The sequence below is a fragment of the Leuresthes tenuis genome, unplaced genomic scaffold, assembly GCF_036924035.1.
Source record: "Leuresthes tenuis unplaced genomic scaffold, fLeuTen1.0.hap1 SCAF_1, whole genome shotgun sequence".
Classification (NCBI taxonomy): domain Eukaryota; kingdom Metazoa; phylum Chordata; class Actinopteri; order Atheriniformes; family Atherinopsidae; genus Leuresthes; species Leuresthes tenuis.
Window position 1 is genome coordinate 43,286,201 of NW_027325355.1, and position 14,890 is coordinate 43,301,090.

The 14,890-nt window shown below is 48.5% G+C and overlaps 25 pseudogenes; all 25 read left to right on the forward strand.

Moving 5' to 3' along the window:
- The first annotated feature begins 162 nt into the window (after nucleotides 1–162).
- On the forward strand, nucleotides 163–281 carry LOC140301144 (5S ribosomal RNA; annotated as a pseudogene).
- Nucleotides 282–550: 269 nt separating this feature from the next.
- On the forward strand, nucleotides 551–669 carry LOC140295697 (5S ribosomal RNA; annotated as a pseudogene).
- Nucleotides 670–1,091: 422 nt separating this feature from the next.
- Nucleotides 1,092–1,210, forward strand: LOC140269911 (5S ribosomal RNA; annotated as a pseudogene).
- Nucleotides 1,211–1,479: 269 nt separating this feature from the next.
- On the forward strand, nucleotides 1,480–1,598 carry LOC140295698 (5S ribosomal RNA; annotated as a pseudogene).
- Nucleotides 1,599–1,867: 269 nt separating this feature from the next.
- On the forward strand, nucleotides 1,868–1,986 carry LOC140297084 (5S ribosomal RNA; annotated as a pseudogene).
- A 269-nt stretch (nucleotides 1,987–2,255) lies between these two features.
- LOC140316744 (5S ribosomal RNA) lies at nucleotides 2,256–2,374 on the forward strand (annotated as a pseudogene).
- A 269-nt stretch (nucleotides 2,375–2,643) lies between these two features.
- Nucleotides 2,644–2,762, forward strand: LOC140294054 (5S ribosomal RNA; annotated as a pseudogene).
- Nucleotides 2,763–3,031: 269 nt separating this feature from the next.
- On the forward strand, nucleotides 3,032–3,150 carry LOC140291842 (5S ribosomal RNA; annotated as a pseudogene).
- Nucleotides 3,151–3,419: 269 nt separating this feature from the next.
- Nucleotides 3,420–3,538, forward strand: LOC140296148 (5S ribosomal RNA; annotated as a pseudogene).
- Nucleotides 3,539–3,810: 272 nt separating this feature from the next.
- LOC140289736 (5S ribosomal RNA) lies at nucleotides 3,811–3,929 on the forward strand (annotated as a pseudogene).
- Nucleotides 3,930–4,198: 269 nt separating this feature from the next.
- Nucleotides 4,199–4,317, forward strand: LOC140291482 (5S ribosomal RNA; annotated as a pseudogene).
- A 269-nt stretch (nucleotides 4,318–4,586) lies between these two features.
- On the forward strand, nucleotides 4,587–4,705 carry LOC140282951 (5S ribosomal RNA; annotated as a pseudogene).
- Nucleotides 4,706–4,974: 269 nt separating this feature from the next.
- LOC140291843 (5S ribosomal RNA) lies at nucleotides 4,975–5,093 on the forward strand (annotated as a pseudogene).
- A 269-nt stretch (nucleotides 5,094–5,362) lies between these two features.
- Nucleotides 5,363–5,481, forward strand: LOC140295922 (5S ribosomal RNA; annotated as a pseudogene).
- A 272-nt stretch (nucleotides 5,482–5,753) lies between these two features.
- Nucleotides 5,754–5,872, forward strand: LOC140289737 (5S ribosomal RNA; annotated as a pseudogene).
- A 269-nt stretch (nucleotides 5,873–6,141) lies between these two features.
- LOC140291483 (5S ribosomal RNA) lies at nucleotides 6,142–6,260 on the forward strand (annotated as a pseudogene).
- Nucleotides 6,261–6,529: 269 nt separating this feature from the next.
- LOC140282956 (5S ribosomal RNA) lies at nucleotides 6,530–6,648 on the forward strand (annotated as a pseudogene).
- Nucleotides 6,649–6,917: 269 nt separating this feature from the next.
- On the forward strand, nucleotides 6,918–7,036 carry LOC140291037 (5S ribosomal RNA; annotated as a pseudogene).
- A 269-nt stretch (nucleotides 7,037–7,305) lies between these two features.
- LOC140309506 (5S ribosomal RNA) lies at nucleotides 7,306–7,424 on the forward strand (annotated as a pseudogene).
- Nucleotides 7,425–7,693: 269 nt separating this feature from the next.
- LOC140294985 (5S ribosomal RNA) lies at nucleotides 7,694–7,812 on the forward strand (annotated as a pseudogene).
- Nucleotides 7,813–8,081: 269 nt separating this feature from the next.
- On the forward strand, nucleotides 8,082–8,200 carry LOC140316756 (5S ribosomal RNA; annotated as a pseudogene).
- Nucleotides 8,201–8,469: 269 nt separating this feature from the next.
- Nucleotides 8,470–8,588, forward strand: LOC140296909 (5S ribosomal RNA; annotated as a pseudogene).
- A 269-nt stretch (nucleotides 8,589–8,857) lies between these two features.
- On the forward strand, nucleotides 8,858–8,976 carry LOC140294844 (5S ribosomal RNA; annotated as a pseudogene).
- Nucleotides 8,977–9,245: 269 nt separating this feature from the next.
- On the forward strand, nucleotides 9,246–9,364 carry LOC140295124 (5S ribosomal RNA; annotated as a pseudogene).
- Nucleotides 9,365–9,633: 269 nt separating this feature from the next.
- Nucleotides 9,634–9,752, forward strand: LOC140299361 (5S ribosomal RNA; annotated as a pseudogene).
- Nucleotides 9,753–14,890: the final 5,138 nt, after the last annotated feature.

Consider the following 14,890-nt stretch of genomic DNA (forward strand, 5'->3'; position numbering starts at 1 on the left):
ACGAAGTGATCTGAGAGTCTCAGTTTCAGCTGAAGAGAATAATCACGTCAGGGAAGAAGATGTGCCCACTACACATCAGCCTTTCTCAGCAATTATCTGGTTACATAGAGGAACCGTATGATTCCTGTACTTATATAATGCACATTTGTCACAGACATTGTTGCTTACGGCCACACCACCCTGAATATGCCTGACCTCGTCTGATCTCGGAAGCCAAGCAGAGTTGGGCCTGGTTAGTACTTGGGTGGGAGACCGCTTGAAAATACCAGGTGCTGTAAGCTTTTTCTCTTCTCTCTACCACCTGCATGTCTTTTTTTGCAACGTCTGATCACCCTGTGACACATGAGGAAGTTGGTCATCTTCAGCTGCTGCTGCTTTGTTGGCAGACACAGAGTGATCTGAGAGTCTCAGTTTCAGCTGCAGAGAATAATCACATCAGGGAAGAATATGTGCCCACTACAAGTCAGCCTTTCTCGGCAATTATCTGGTTTCATAGAGGAAGTGTATGATTCCAGTACCTATATAATGCACATTTTTCACAGAAATTGTTCCTTACGGCCACACCACCCTGAATAAGCCTGACCTCGTCTGATCTCGGAAGCCGAGGAGGGTTGGGCCTGGTTAGTACTTTAATGGGAGACTGCTTGGGAATACCAGGTGCTGTAAGCGTTTTCTCTTCTCTCTACAACCTACATGTCTTTTGTTGCAACGTCTGATCACCCTGTGACACATGAGGTATTTGGTCATCTTCAGCTGCGGCTGCTTTGTTGGCAAACACGAAGTGATCTGAGAGTCTCAGTTTCAGCTGAAGAGAATGATCACGTCAGGGAACAAGATGTGCCCACTACACATCAGCCTTTCTCTGCAATTATCTGGTTGCATAGAGGAACCGTATGATTCCAGTACCTGTTGCTGCTTTGTTGGAAGACACGAAGTGATCTGAGAGTCTCAGTTTCAGCTGAAGAGAATAATCACGTCAGGGAAGAAGATGTGCCCACTACACATCAGCCTTTCTCAGCAATTATCTGGTTACATAGAGGAACCGTATGATTCCTGTACTTATATAATGCACATTTGTCACAGACATTGTTGCTTACGGCCACACCACCCTGAATATGCCTGACCTCGTCTGATCTCGGAAGCCAAGCACAGTTGGGCCTGGTTAGTACTTGGGTGGGAGACCGCTTGAAAATACCAGGTGCTGTAAGCTTTTTCTCTTCTCTCTACCACCTGCATGTCTTTTTTTGCAACGTCTGATCACCCTGTGACACATGAGGAAGTTGGTCATCTTCAGCTGCTGCTGCTTTGTTGGCAGACACAGAGTGATCTGAGAGTCTCAGTTTCAGCTGCAGAGAATAATCACATCAGGGAAGAATATGTGCCCACTACAAGTCAGCCTTTCTCGGCAATTATCTGGTTTCATAAAGGAAGTGTATGATTCCAGTACCTATATAATGCACATTTTTCACAGAAATTGTGCCTTACGGCCACACCACCCTGAATAAGCCTGACCTCGTCTGATCTCGGAAGCCGAGGAGGGTTGGGCCTGGTTAGTACTTTAATGGGAGACTGCTTGGGAATACCAGGTGCTGTAAGCGTTTTCTCTTCTCTCTACAACCTACATGTCTTTTGTTGCAACGTCTGATCACCCTGTGACACATGAGGTATTTGGTCATCTTCAGCTGCGGCTGCTTTGTTGGCAAACACGAAGTGATCTGAGAGTCTCAGTTTCAGCTGAAGAGAATGATCACGTCAGGGAACAAGATGTGCCCACTACACATCAGCCTTTCTCTGCAATTATCTGGTTGCATAGAGGAACCGTATGATTCCAGTACCTATATAATGCACATTTTTCAGAGATATTGTTGCTTACGGCCACACCACCCTGAACATCCCCTTCCTCGTCTGATCTCGGAAGCCAAGCACAGTTGGGCCTGGTTTGTACTTGGATGGAAGACCTCTTGGGAATACCAGGTGCTTTAAGCTTTTTCTCTTCTCTCAACCACCTGCATGTCTTTTGTTGCAATGTCTGATCACCCTGTGACACATGAGGAAGTTGGTCATCTTCAGCTGCTGCTGCTTTGTTGGCAGACACGAAGTGATCTGAGAGTCTCATTTTCAGCTGGAGAGAATTATCACGTCAGGGAACAAGATATGCCCGCTACATATCAGCCTTTCTCTGCAAATATCTGGTTACATAGAGGAACCATATGATTTGATTACCTATATAATGCGCATTTGTCACAGAGATTGTTGCTTACGGCCAAACCACCCTGAATATGTCCAACCTCGTCTGATCTCGGAAGCCAAGGAGGGTTGGGCCTGGTTAGTACTTTGATGGGAGACCGCTTGGGAATACCAGGTGCTGTAAGCTTTTTTTCTTCTCTCTACCACCTGCATGTCTTTTGTTGCAACGTCTGATCACCCTGTGACACATGAGGAAGGTGGTCATCTTCAGCTGCTGCTGCTTTGTTGGCAGACACAAAGTGATCTGAGAGTCTCAGTTTCAGCTGAAGAGAATGATCACATCAGAGAAGATGATATGCCCGCTACACATCAGCCTTTCTCGGCAATTATCTGGTTGCATAGAGGAACCGTATGATTCCAGTACCTATATAATGCACATTTGTCAGAGACATTGTTGCTTACGGCCACACAACCCTGAACATGCCCGACCTCGTCTGATCTCGGAAGCCAAGCACAGTTGGGCCTGGTTTGTACTTGGATGGAAGACCTCTTGGGAATACGAGGTGCTGTAAGCTTTTTCTCTTCTCTCTACCACCTGCATGTCTTTTGTTGCAACGTCTGATCACCCTGTGACACATGTGGAAGTTGGTCATCTTCAGCTTCTGCTGCTTTGTTGGCAGACACAAAGTGATCTGAGAGTCTCAGTTTCAGCTCGAGAGAATAATCACGTCAGGGAAGAAGATGTGCCCACTACTTATCAGCTTTTCTCGGCAATTATCTGGTTACATAGAGGAACTGTATGATTCCAGTACCTTTATAATGCACATTTGTCACAGTTATGGTTGCTTACCGCCACACCACCCTGAATATGCCCGACCACGTCTGATCTCGGAAGCCAAGCAGGTTTGGGCCTGGTTTGTACTTGGATGGTAGACTCTCTGGGAATGCCAGGTGCTGTAAGCTTTTTCTCTTCTATCTACCACCTGCATGTCTTTTGTTGCAACGTCTGATCACCCTGTGACACATGAGGAAGTTGGTCATCTTCAGCTGCTGCTGCTTTGTTGGCAGACACGAAGTGATCTGAGAGTCTCAGTTTCAGCTGCAGAGAATAATCACGTCAGGGAAGAAGATGTGCCCACTACACATCAGCCTTTCTCGGAAATGATCTGGTTGCATAGAGGAACCGTATGATTCCAGTACCTATATAATGCACATTTGTCAGAGACATTGTTGCTTACGGCCACACCACCCTGAACATGCTCAACCTCGTCTGATCTCGGAAGCCAAGGAGGTTTGGGCCTGGTTAGTACTTGGATAGGAGACCTCTTGGGAATACCAGGTGTGGTAAGCTTTTTCTCTTCTCTCTACCACCTGCATGTCTTTTGTTGCAACGTCTGATCACCCTATGACACATGAGGAAGTTGGTCATCTTCAGCAGCTGCTGCTGCTTTGTTGGCAGACACGAAGTGATCTGAGAGTCTCAGTTTCAGCTGCAGAGAATGATCACATCAGGGAAGAAGATATGCCCATAACAAGTGAGCCTTTCTCGGAAATTATCTGGTTACATAGAGGAAGTGTATGATTCCAGTACTTATATAATGCACATTTGTCACAGTTATTGTTGCTTACGGCCACACCACCCTGAATATACCCGACCTCGTCTGATCTCGGAAGCCAAGCACGTTTGAGCCTGGTTAGTACTTGGATGGTAGACTGCTTGGGAATACCAGGTGCTGTAAGCGTTTTCTCTTCTCTCTACAACCTGCATGTCTTTTGTTGCAACGTCTGATCACCCTGTGACACATGAGGAAGTTGGTGATCTTCAGCTGCTGCTGCTTTGTTGGCAGACACCAAGTGATCTGAGAGTCTCAGTTTCAGCTGCAGAGAATAATCACATCAGGGAAGAAGATGTGCCCATAACAAGTCAGCCTTTCTCTGCAATTATCTGGTTACATAGAGGAAGTGTATGATTCCAGTACCTATATAATGCACATTTGTCACAGAAATTGTTCCTTACGATCACACCACCCTGAATATGCCCGACCTCGTCTGATCTCGGAAGCCAAGGAGGGTTGGGCCTGGTTAGTACTTTAATGGGAGACTGCTTGGGAATACCAGGTGCTGTAAGCGTTTTCTCTTCTCTCAACAACCTGCATGTCTTTTGTTGCAACGTCTGATCACCCTGTGACACATGAGGAAGTTGGTCATCTTCAGCTGCTGCTGCTTTGTTGGCAGACACGAAGTGATCTGAGAGTCTCAGTTTCAGCTGAAGAGAATAATCACGTCAGGGAAGAAGATGTGCCCACTACACATCAGCCTTTCTCAGCAATTATCTGGTTACATAGAGGAACCGTATGATTCCTGTACTTATATAATGCACATTTGTCACAGACATTGTTGCTTACGGCCACACCACCCTCAATATGCCTGACCTCGTCTGATCTCGGAAGCCAAGAAGAGTTGGGCCTGGTTAGTACTTTGGTGGGAGACCGCTTGAAAATACCAGGTGCTGTAAGCTTTTTCTCTTCTCTCTACCACCTGCATGTCTTTTTTTGCAACGTCTGATCACCCTGTGACACATGAGGAAGTTGGTCATCTTCAGCTGCTGCTGCTTTGTTGGCAGACACAAAGTGATCTGAGAGTCTCAGTTTCAGCTCGAGAGAATAATCACGTCAGGGAAGAAGATGTGCCCACTACTTATCAGCTTTTCTCGGCAATTATCTGGTTACATAGAGGAACTGTATGATTCCAGTACCTTTATAATGCACATTTGTCACAGTTATGGTTGCTTACCGCCACACCACCCTGAATATGCCCGACCACGTCTGATCTCGGAAGCCAAGCAGGTTTGGGCCTGGTTTGTACTTGGATGGTAGACTCTCTGGGAATGCCAGGTGCTGTAAGCTTTTTCTCTTCTATCTACCACCTGCATGTCTTTTGTTGCAACGTCTGATCACCCTGTGACACATGAGGAAGTTGGTCATCTTCAGCTGCTGCTGCTTTGTTGGCAGACACAAAGTGATCTGAGAGTCTCAGTTTCAGCTGCAGAGAATAATCACGTCAGGGAAGAAGATGTGCCCACTACACATCAGCCTTTCTCGGAAATGATCTGGTTGCATAGAGGAACCGTATGATTCCAGTACCTATATAATGCACATTTGTCAGAGACATTGTTGCTTATGGCCACACCACCCTGAACATGCTCGACCTCGTCTGATCTCGGAAGCCAAGGAGGTTTGGGCCTGGTTAGTACTTGGATAGGAGACCTCTTGGGAATACTAGGTGTGGTAAGCTTTTTCTCTTCTCTCTACCACCTGCATGTCTTTTGTTGCAACGTCTGATCACCCTATGACACATGAGGAAGTTGGTCATCTTCAGCAGCTGCTGCTGCTTTGTTGGCAGACACGAAGTGATCTGAGAGTCTCAGTTTCAGCTGCAGAGAATGATCACATCAGGGAAGAAGATATGCCCATAACAAGTGAGCCTTTCTCGGAAATTATCTGGTTACATAGAGGAAGTGTATGATTCCAGTACTTATATAATGCACATTTGTCACAGTTATTGTTGCTTACGGCCACACCACCCTGAATATACCCGACCTCGTCTGATCTCGGAAGCCAAGCACGTTTGAGCCTGGTTAGTACTTGGATGGTAGACTGCTTGGGAATACCAGGTGCTGTAAGCGTTTTCTCTTCTCTCTACAACCTGCATGTCTTTTGTTGCAACGTCTGATCACCCTGTGACACATGAGGAAGTTGGTGATCTTCAGCTGCTGCTGCTTTGTTGGCAGACACCAAGTGATCTGAGAGTCTCAGTTTCAGCTGCAGAGAATAATCACATCAGGGAAGAAGATGTGCCCATAACAAGTCAGCCTTTCTCTGCAATTATCTGGTTACATAGAGGAAGTGTATGATTCCAGTACCTATATAATGCACATTTGTCACAGAAATTGTTCCTTACGATCACACCACCCTGAATATGCCCGACCTCGTCTGATCTCGGAAGCCAAGGAGGGTTGGGCCTGGTTAGTACTTTAATGGGAGACTGCTTGGGAATACCAGGTGCTGTAAGCGTTTTCTCTTCTCTCAACAACCTGCATGTCTTTTGTTGCAACGTCTGATCACCCTGTGACACATGAGGAAGTTGGTCATCTTCAGCTGCTGCTGCTTTGTTGGCAGACACGAAGTGATCTGAGAGTCTCAGTTTCAGCTGAAGAGAATAATCACGTCAGGGAAGAAGATGTGCCCACTACACATCAGCCTTTCTCAGCAATTATCTGGTTACATAGAGGAACCGTATGATTCCTGTACTTATATAATGCACATTTGTCACAGACATTGTTGCTTACGGCCACACCACCCTCAATATGCCTGACCTCGTCTGATCTCGGAAGCCAAGAAGAGTTGGGCCTGGTTAGTACTTTGGTGGGAGACCGCTTGAAAATACCAGGTGCTGTAAGCTTTTTCTCTTCTCTCTACCACCTGCATGTCTTTTTTTGCAACGTCTGATCACCCTGTGACACATGAGGAAGTTGGTCATCTTCAGCTGCTGCTGCTTTGTTGGCAGACACAGAGTGATCTGAGAGTCTCAGTTTCAGTTGCAGAGAATAATCACATCAGGGAAGAATATGTGCCCACTACAACTCAGCCTTTCTCGGCAATTATCTGGTTTCATAGAGGAAGTGTATGATTCCAGTACCTATATAATGCACATGTGTCACAGAAATTGTTCCTTACGGCCACACCACCCTGAATAAGCCTGACCTCGTCTGATCTCGGAAGCCAAGGAGGGTTGGGCCTGGTTAGTACTTGAATGGGAGACTGCTTGGGAATACCAGGTGCTGTAAGCGTTTTCTCTTCTCTCTACAACCTGCATGTCTTTTGTTGCAACGTCTGATCACCCTGTGACACATGAGGAAGTTGGCCATCTTCAGCTGCTGCTGCTTTGTTGGAAGACACGAAGTGATCTGAGAGTCTCAGTTTCAGCTGAAGAGAATAATCACGTCAGGGAAGAAGATGTGCCCACTACACATCAGCCTTTCTCTGCAATTATCTGGTTACATAGAGGAACCGTATGATTCCTGTACCTATATAATGCACATTTGTCACAGACATTGTTACTTACGGCCACACCACCCTGAATTTGCCTGACCTCGTCTGATCTCGGAAGCCAAGCAGTGTTGGGCCTGGTTAGTACTTGGGTGGGAGACCTTTTGGGAATACCAGGTGCTGTAAGGTTTTTCTCTTCTCTCTACCACCTGCATGTGTTTTGTTGCAACGTCTGATCACCCTGTGACACATGAGGTATTTGGTCATCTTCAGCTGCGGCTGCTTTGTTGGCAAACACGAAGTGATCTGAGAGTCTCAGTTTCAGCTGAAGAGAATGATCACGTCAGGGAACAAGATGTGCCCACTACACATCAGCCTTTCTCTGCAATTATCTGGTTGCATAGAGGAACCGTATGATTCCAGTACCTATATAATGCACATTTTTCAGAGATATTGTTGCTTACGGCCACACCACCCTGAACATGCCCGCCCTCGTCTGATCTCGGAAGCCAAGCACAGTTGGGCCTGGTTTGTACTTGGATGGAAGACCTTTTGGGAATACCAGGTGCTTTAAGCTTTTTCTCTTCTCTCAACCACCTGCATGTCTTTTGTTGCAATGTCTGATCACCCTGTGACACATGAGGAAGTTGGTCATCTTCAGCTGCTGCTGCTTTGTTGGCAGACACGAAGTGATCTGAGAGTCTCATTTTCAGCTGGAGAGAATTATCACGTCAGGGAAAAAGATATGCCCGCTACATATCAGCCTTTCTCTGCAATTATCTGGTTACATAGAGGAACCATATGATTTGATTGCCTATATAATGCGCATTTGTCACAGAGATTGTTGCTTACGGCCAAACCACCCTGAATATGTCCAACCTCGTCTGATCTCGGAAGCCAAGGAGGGTTGGGCCTGGTTAGTACTTTGATGGGAGACCGCTTGGGAATACCAGGTGCTGTAAGCTTTTTTTCTTCTCTCTACCACCTGCATGTCTTTTGTTGCAACGTCTGATCACCCTGTGACACATGAGGAAGGTGGTCATCTTCAGCTGCTGCTGCTTTGTTGGCAGACACGAAGTGATCTGAGAGTCTCAGTTTCAGCTGAAGAGAATGATCACATCAGAGAAGATGATATGCCCGCTACACATCAGCCTTTCTCGGCAATTATCTGGTTGCATAGAGGAACCATATGATTCCAGTACCTATATAATGCACATTTGTCAGAGACATTGTTGCTTACGGCCACACAACCCTGAACATGCCCGACCTCGTCTGATCTCGGAAGCCAAGCACAGTTGGGCCTGGTTTGGACTTGGATGGAAGACCTCTTGGGAATACGAGGTGCTGTAAGCTTTTTCTCTTCTCTCTACCACCTGCATGTCTTTTGTTGCAACGTCTGATCACCCTGTGACACATGAGGAAGTTGGTCATCTTCAGCTTCTGCTGCTTTGTTGGCAGACACAAAGTGATCTGAGAGTCTCAGTTTCAGCTCGAGAGAATAATCACGTCAGGGAAGAAGATGTGCCCACTACTTATCAGCTTTTCTTGGCAATTATCTGGTTACATAGAGGAACTGTATGATTCCAATATCTTTATAATGCACATTTGTCACAGTTATGGTTGCTTACCGCCACACCACCCTGAATATGCCTGACCACGTCTGATCTCGGAAGCCAAGCAGGTTTGGGCCTGGTTAGTACTTGGATGATAGACTCTCTGGGAATACCAGGTGCTGTAAGCTTTTTCTCTTCTCTCTACCACCTGCATGTCTTTTGTTGCAACGTCTGATCACCCTGTGACACATGAGGAAGTTGGTCATCTTCAGCTGCTGCTGCTTTGTTGGCAGACACAAAGTGATCTGAGAGTCTCAGTTTCAGCTGCAGAGAATAATCACGTCAGGGAAGAAGATGTGCCCACTACACATCAGCCTTTCTCGGAAATGATCTGGTTGCATAGAGGAACCGTATGATTCCAGTACCTATATAATGCACATTAGTCAGAGACATTGTTGCTTACGGCCACACCACCCTGAACATGCTCGACCTCGTCTGATCTCGGAAGCCAAGGAGGTTTGGGCCTGGTTAGTACTTGGATGGAAGACCTCTTGGGAATGCCAGGTATGGTAAGCTTTTTCTCTTCTCTCTACCACCTGCATGTCTTTTGTTGCAACGTCTGATCACCCTGTGACACATGAGGAAGTTGGTCATCTTCAGCAGCTGCTGCTTTGTTGATAGACACGAGGTGATCTGAGAGTCTCAGTTTCAGTTGCAGAGAATGACCACATCAGAGAAGATGATATGCCCGCTACACATCAGCCTTTCTCGGCAATTATCTGGTTGCATAGAGGAACCGTATGATTCCAGTACCTATATAATGCACATTTGTCAGAGACATTGTTGCTTACGGCCACACCACCCTGAACATGCCTGACCTCGTCTGATCTCGGAAGCCAAGCAGTGTTGGGCCTGGTTAGTACTTGGATGGGAGATCTCTTGGGAATACCAGGTGCTGTAAGCTTCTTCTCTTCTCTCGACCACCTGCATGTCTTTTGTTGCAACGTCTGATCATCCTGTGACACATGAGGAAGTTGGTCATCTTCAGCAGCTGCTGCTTCTTTGTTGGCAGACACGAAGTGATCTGAGAGTCTCAGTTTCAGCTGCAGAGAATAATCACATCAGGGAGGAAGATGTGCCCACTACAAGTCAGCCTTTCTCGGCAATTATCTGGTTACATAGAGGAAGTGTATGATTCCAGTACTTAGCAGCCACCACCCCAAGGCCCCTAAGGGACCCCGCCCCACACCGCAAGACAGCCCCACCTGCAAGCCCCCAAAACTGCCCTCCAAGCCCGACACACAGTCCCCCCCAGCAATCACCAACCCAGTCCCCACGACCCGAGAGACCACCAGACGCCCGAAGCCACACAGCCCCCCCCCAGCACACACCCAACCGCCCAGAGCGACGGGACAGCAACCCACCACCACCACTATGTGATAAAGCTAATCAGCGGGGACCAGAGAGAATGAAATTCAGCCAATTGATGTTTGAAAGAGGCAGACATTGTTTCCATGCTAATGTAATCTAAAAGAACATTTCTAAACTGGTTAATACACAGATTGTTCTTCGCTTTCCAGTTCATGAGAATAGTTTTCTTTGCGATACATAACACTGTGATGACCATGTGTGCTGAGTTCATTTCCATGTTGATGTTGTCTAAGTCACCCAGTATGCACAGTGTGGGGCATGCAGGAATGCTACACTTTAGCCATGTTGATAGGTCCGTACAGACTTCAAACCAGACCTTCTGGACAGGCGCACAAAACCACAAAGCGTGTGCATAATCATCAGGTGTGTTATCTGTGCAATGTGAGTAGATGTTTGAGCGTGTTAGACCCATCCTTAACATCCTTTGTCCTGTATAGTGTGTTCTATGAAGAATTTTGTATTGTATGAGCTGTAAATTAGGATTTCGAGTCATTCTGAAGGTGTTCAAACATATTTGTGGCCAGAAGCTATGACTAGAACTGATGGATAAATCTGCCTCCCATTTTTAGGATGGTAAAGACATTGTGTCATCTATCTTAGACAATAATTTATGTATTTTTGATAGTAGTTTTGGGATGCAGATGCTTAGAAATTCTGCTACTCTAATCGGGAGTTGTAAGCCAATAGGTTACAGTATATATCAAAATGGTTTAAACCTAGCCCAATAGATGAACCATGGATGAATATAGAACAAGCATTGTGTGATAATCTGGAAATCTCTGACCTGCCACTTATTAGTCAAAACGTAAAAAAATCACAAATGTTTTAAAAGCATTAACATCAGCACCTCTCTGACAGCCTGGTGGGAATTTCTAAAAATAACAAAGTCTTCACTTGTCCCGTGTAAGCTTACACCCATCTGGAACAATCCTGACATCCTGCAAAACAAAAAAATGCTAAACTTTACTCTGTGGAAGATCAAAGGAATCAAACATCTGGAACATATAATCCAAAATGGAAATTTTATTTCATTTGATGAGCTCATATCACAACATGAGATAGGCAGCAATAAATTCCTAGAATATCAACAACTTAAGTCTATAATAAGAAAGAAATATATCCTCCACCAACCAGACTTACAACTCCCGATTAGGGTAGCAGAATTTCTAAGCATCTGCACCCCAAAACTACTATCAAAAATATATAAAGTATTGTGAGGGAGAAAGTGGGCAACCCGGTCTTGTACCTCTCTGCAGACTGAAGCTTGGAGAAGTTTGATCATTTGTCCTGACACTTGCATTTGGGGAGCTATATAATATCCTTATCCAGTTGATGAAGTGTGACCCAAACCCGAACTGGTAGAACTGGGAGCACGGCCCTCTGGGCAGCCTACATACCCAAAGAGCCCCGCCCACCAGATGCAACTCAGTGCAACCACCCCGCAAGACCTAATGTGTATGTGTGTGTTTGATAAGTAGTGATGTCTAAGGTGTAATTAAAACAGGGGTGGGGAACTGCAGAGTGCAGCCAAGGGGACCGCCTACGTGGCCCCATCCACTACACCCCACAGAACACACACGCCCCCAAAACCCTTCATGTGTGAGTGTGTGCTGTGTACAGGAGCCAAAAGGGAGAGGGGTATGGGGATATACACTGGGACAGCTAGTCTCCCCCAGAGAGGGCAGCCAGGGACTGGCTGCAATAGGCACCCGCTACCTCGGACCCAACACATCAGGACATCAAGAGGGCCTGATGTCCACCAGGCTCGGGGCTTGCAGCGACCATATTCCGGGAGCTACTGTACCCCCAGAAAGTACCCACCCCGTCCAACCCCACTCAACCCAACACCATCCCACCCCGGAGGACCTCTACAAAAAAACAAACAAACAACAACAAACAAACCACCCGGTCACACCAGACGCAGCAGCCCGGGCCTGAGACCCACCATCACCCAGGCCCCCCCCTCAACAGGGGAAAAGCACCCCCCCCCACCGCACGCCCCAACACCCTAAAGAAAACAACCACCTGCGGATACCCTGGAGGTCCCAGAGCAACAAGCCTGGCACCAGGACCTGCACCAACCCACCCATACTGTGGCATGTCCAGGGCAACCCAGCCCCCCCGGGCGCAAGGCAGCGCCCAGCCACCAGGGCCCAGGCCCAGCACCACCACCCACGCCAGAGCGGCCCAGCCACCCGGTACAGAGCCAGCAGCCACCACCCCAAGGCCCCTAAGGGACCCCGCCCCACACAGCAAGACAGCCCCACCCGCAAGCCCCCAAAACTGCCCTCCAAGCCCGACACACAGTCCCCCCCAGCAATGACCAACCCGGTCCCCACGACCCGAGAGACCACCAGACACCCAAAGCCACACAGCCCCCCCCCCCCAGCACACACCCAACCGCCCAGAGCGACGGGACAGCAACCCACCACCACCACTATGTGATAAAGCTAATCAACGGGGACCAGAGAGAATGAAATTCAGCCAATTGATGTTTTGAGGAGGCAGACATTGTTTCCATGCTAATATAATCTAAAATAACATTTCTAAACTGCTTAATACACAGACTGTTTTTCGCTTTCCAGTTCATGAGAATAGTTTTCTTTGCGATACATAACACTGCGAGGACCATGCAAACAAGCAGAGAAAAAACAAACACACAAACAAACAAAAACAAGCACAAGTAGTGGCAATCGCATACAACACAACTGTGCATATAGATGACCTGAGGCGACATGGTAATACATCAACTGCTACTGGACTAATGAATGTGTATTGTGTGTGTGTGTGTGAGAACATGCAACACCCATGGCACAGGACCTACATGATAACCGTTCTTACTTATGAGTGTATAAGTGTACACGGCCACAATCCACAGCCCCCCCAAGCAATCAGAAACAGGCAGAGAGGCCCACAAGACCCAGGCCACCAGCAGCCCCCACGGAGCACAGAACCCAGGATGCCCACCACAGGGACAACCACGCATCCACCCAGAAGACAGCAGTGGAAGCCCCCGGACAGAGCCCCCATAAGCATAGGGCAGAGGCGCCCGGGAGCCAGGGGCAACAGCCCACCGACCCCACCAGGCCCCAGCCGCCCAGACATGGGCCGTGCACCGGACCCGGCCCCAGGAGCCCGAGCGCCCCAAAACCCCCCGGCAGAGGCCCCACCCAATACCCGGGAGGGCCAAGCGCCCCAGACAGCCACGCAGTGGGTCAGCGCCTGCCCCAGTGCCCCTGGCCAAGAGCCCTGGCAGTCAAGACGTGCCCACAGGTGGGTGAAGTCGCGAGGAGTGGGGAGAGGCAACGCTGCCCCCCCATTGGGAGAAGCACAGGCAGGCCAGGCGACAGCAAGTCCCAGACCCAGGCCCAATCATCACCACACACACTTTCACGTCCCATACATCCACACATCCACACGTCATCCCTCCCTTGACTCCGCTGGGGTCTAGCACAGTGGGCACACCATGGGGCCAGCAGCCCCCCAGCCACCACAGACCCTGAACCAGCAGAATAATTAATTCCTCCTGGCCACTCCTTCCCGAGCAGCAACCAGGAAGCAGGGGTGTGAGAAGACCCCTCCCCTCACCCTTCTGGCTCTTCAATATTTTCTAATAGTGAGCGATTAAAATTGAGGGGCAGCCAACCTTGTAGAACTGGGAGCGCGGCCCTCTGGGCAGCCTACATACCCAAAGAGCCCCGTCCACCAGATGCCACTCAGTGCAACCACCCCCCAAGACCTAATGTGTGTGTGTGTGTGTGTTTGATAAGTAGTGATGTCTAAGGTGTAATTAAAACAGGGGCGGGGAACTGCAGAGTGCAGCCAAGGGGACCACCTACGTGGCCCCATCCAATAAACCCCACAGAACACACACGCCCCCAAAACTCTTCATGTGTGAGTGTGTGCTGTGTACAGGAGCCAAAAGGGAGAGGGGTATGGGGATATACACTGGGAGAGCTAGTCTCCCCCAGAGAGGGCAGCCAGGGACTGGCTGCAATAGGCACCCGCTACCTCGGACCCAACACTGGCACCAGGACCTGCACCAACCCACCCATACTGTGGCATGTCCAGGGCAACCCAGCCACCAGGGCCCAGGCCCAGCACCACCACCCACGCCAGAGCGGCCCAGCCACCCGGTACAGAGCCAGCAGCCACCACCCCAAGGCCCCTAAGGGACCCCGCCCCACACAGCAAGACAGCCCCACCCGCAAGCCCCCAAAACTGCCCTCCAAGCCCGACACACAGTCCCCCCCAGCAATGACCAACCCGGTCCCCACGACCCGAGAGACCACCAGATGCCCAAAGCCACACAGCCCCCCCCCCCAGCACACACCCAACCGCCCAGAGCGACGGGACAGCAACCCACCACCACCACTATGTGATAAAGCTAATCAGCGGGGACCAGAGAGAATGAAATTCAGCCAATTGATGTTTTGAGGAGGCAGACATTGTTTCCATGCTAATATGATCTAAAATAACATTTCTAAACTGCTTAATACACAGACTGTTTTTCGCTTTCCAGTTCATGAGAATAGTTTTCTTTGCGATACATAACACTGCGAGGACCATGCAAACAAGCAGAGAAAAAACAAACACACAAACAAACAAAAACAAGCACAAGTAGTGGCAATCGCATACATCACAACTGTGCATATAGATGACCTGAGGCGA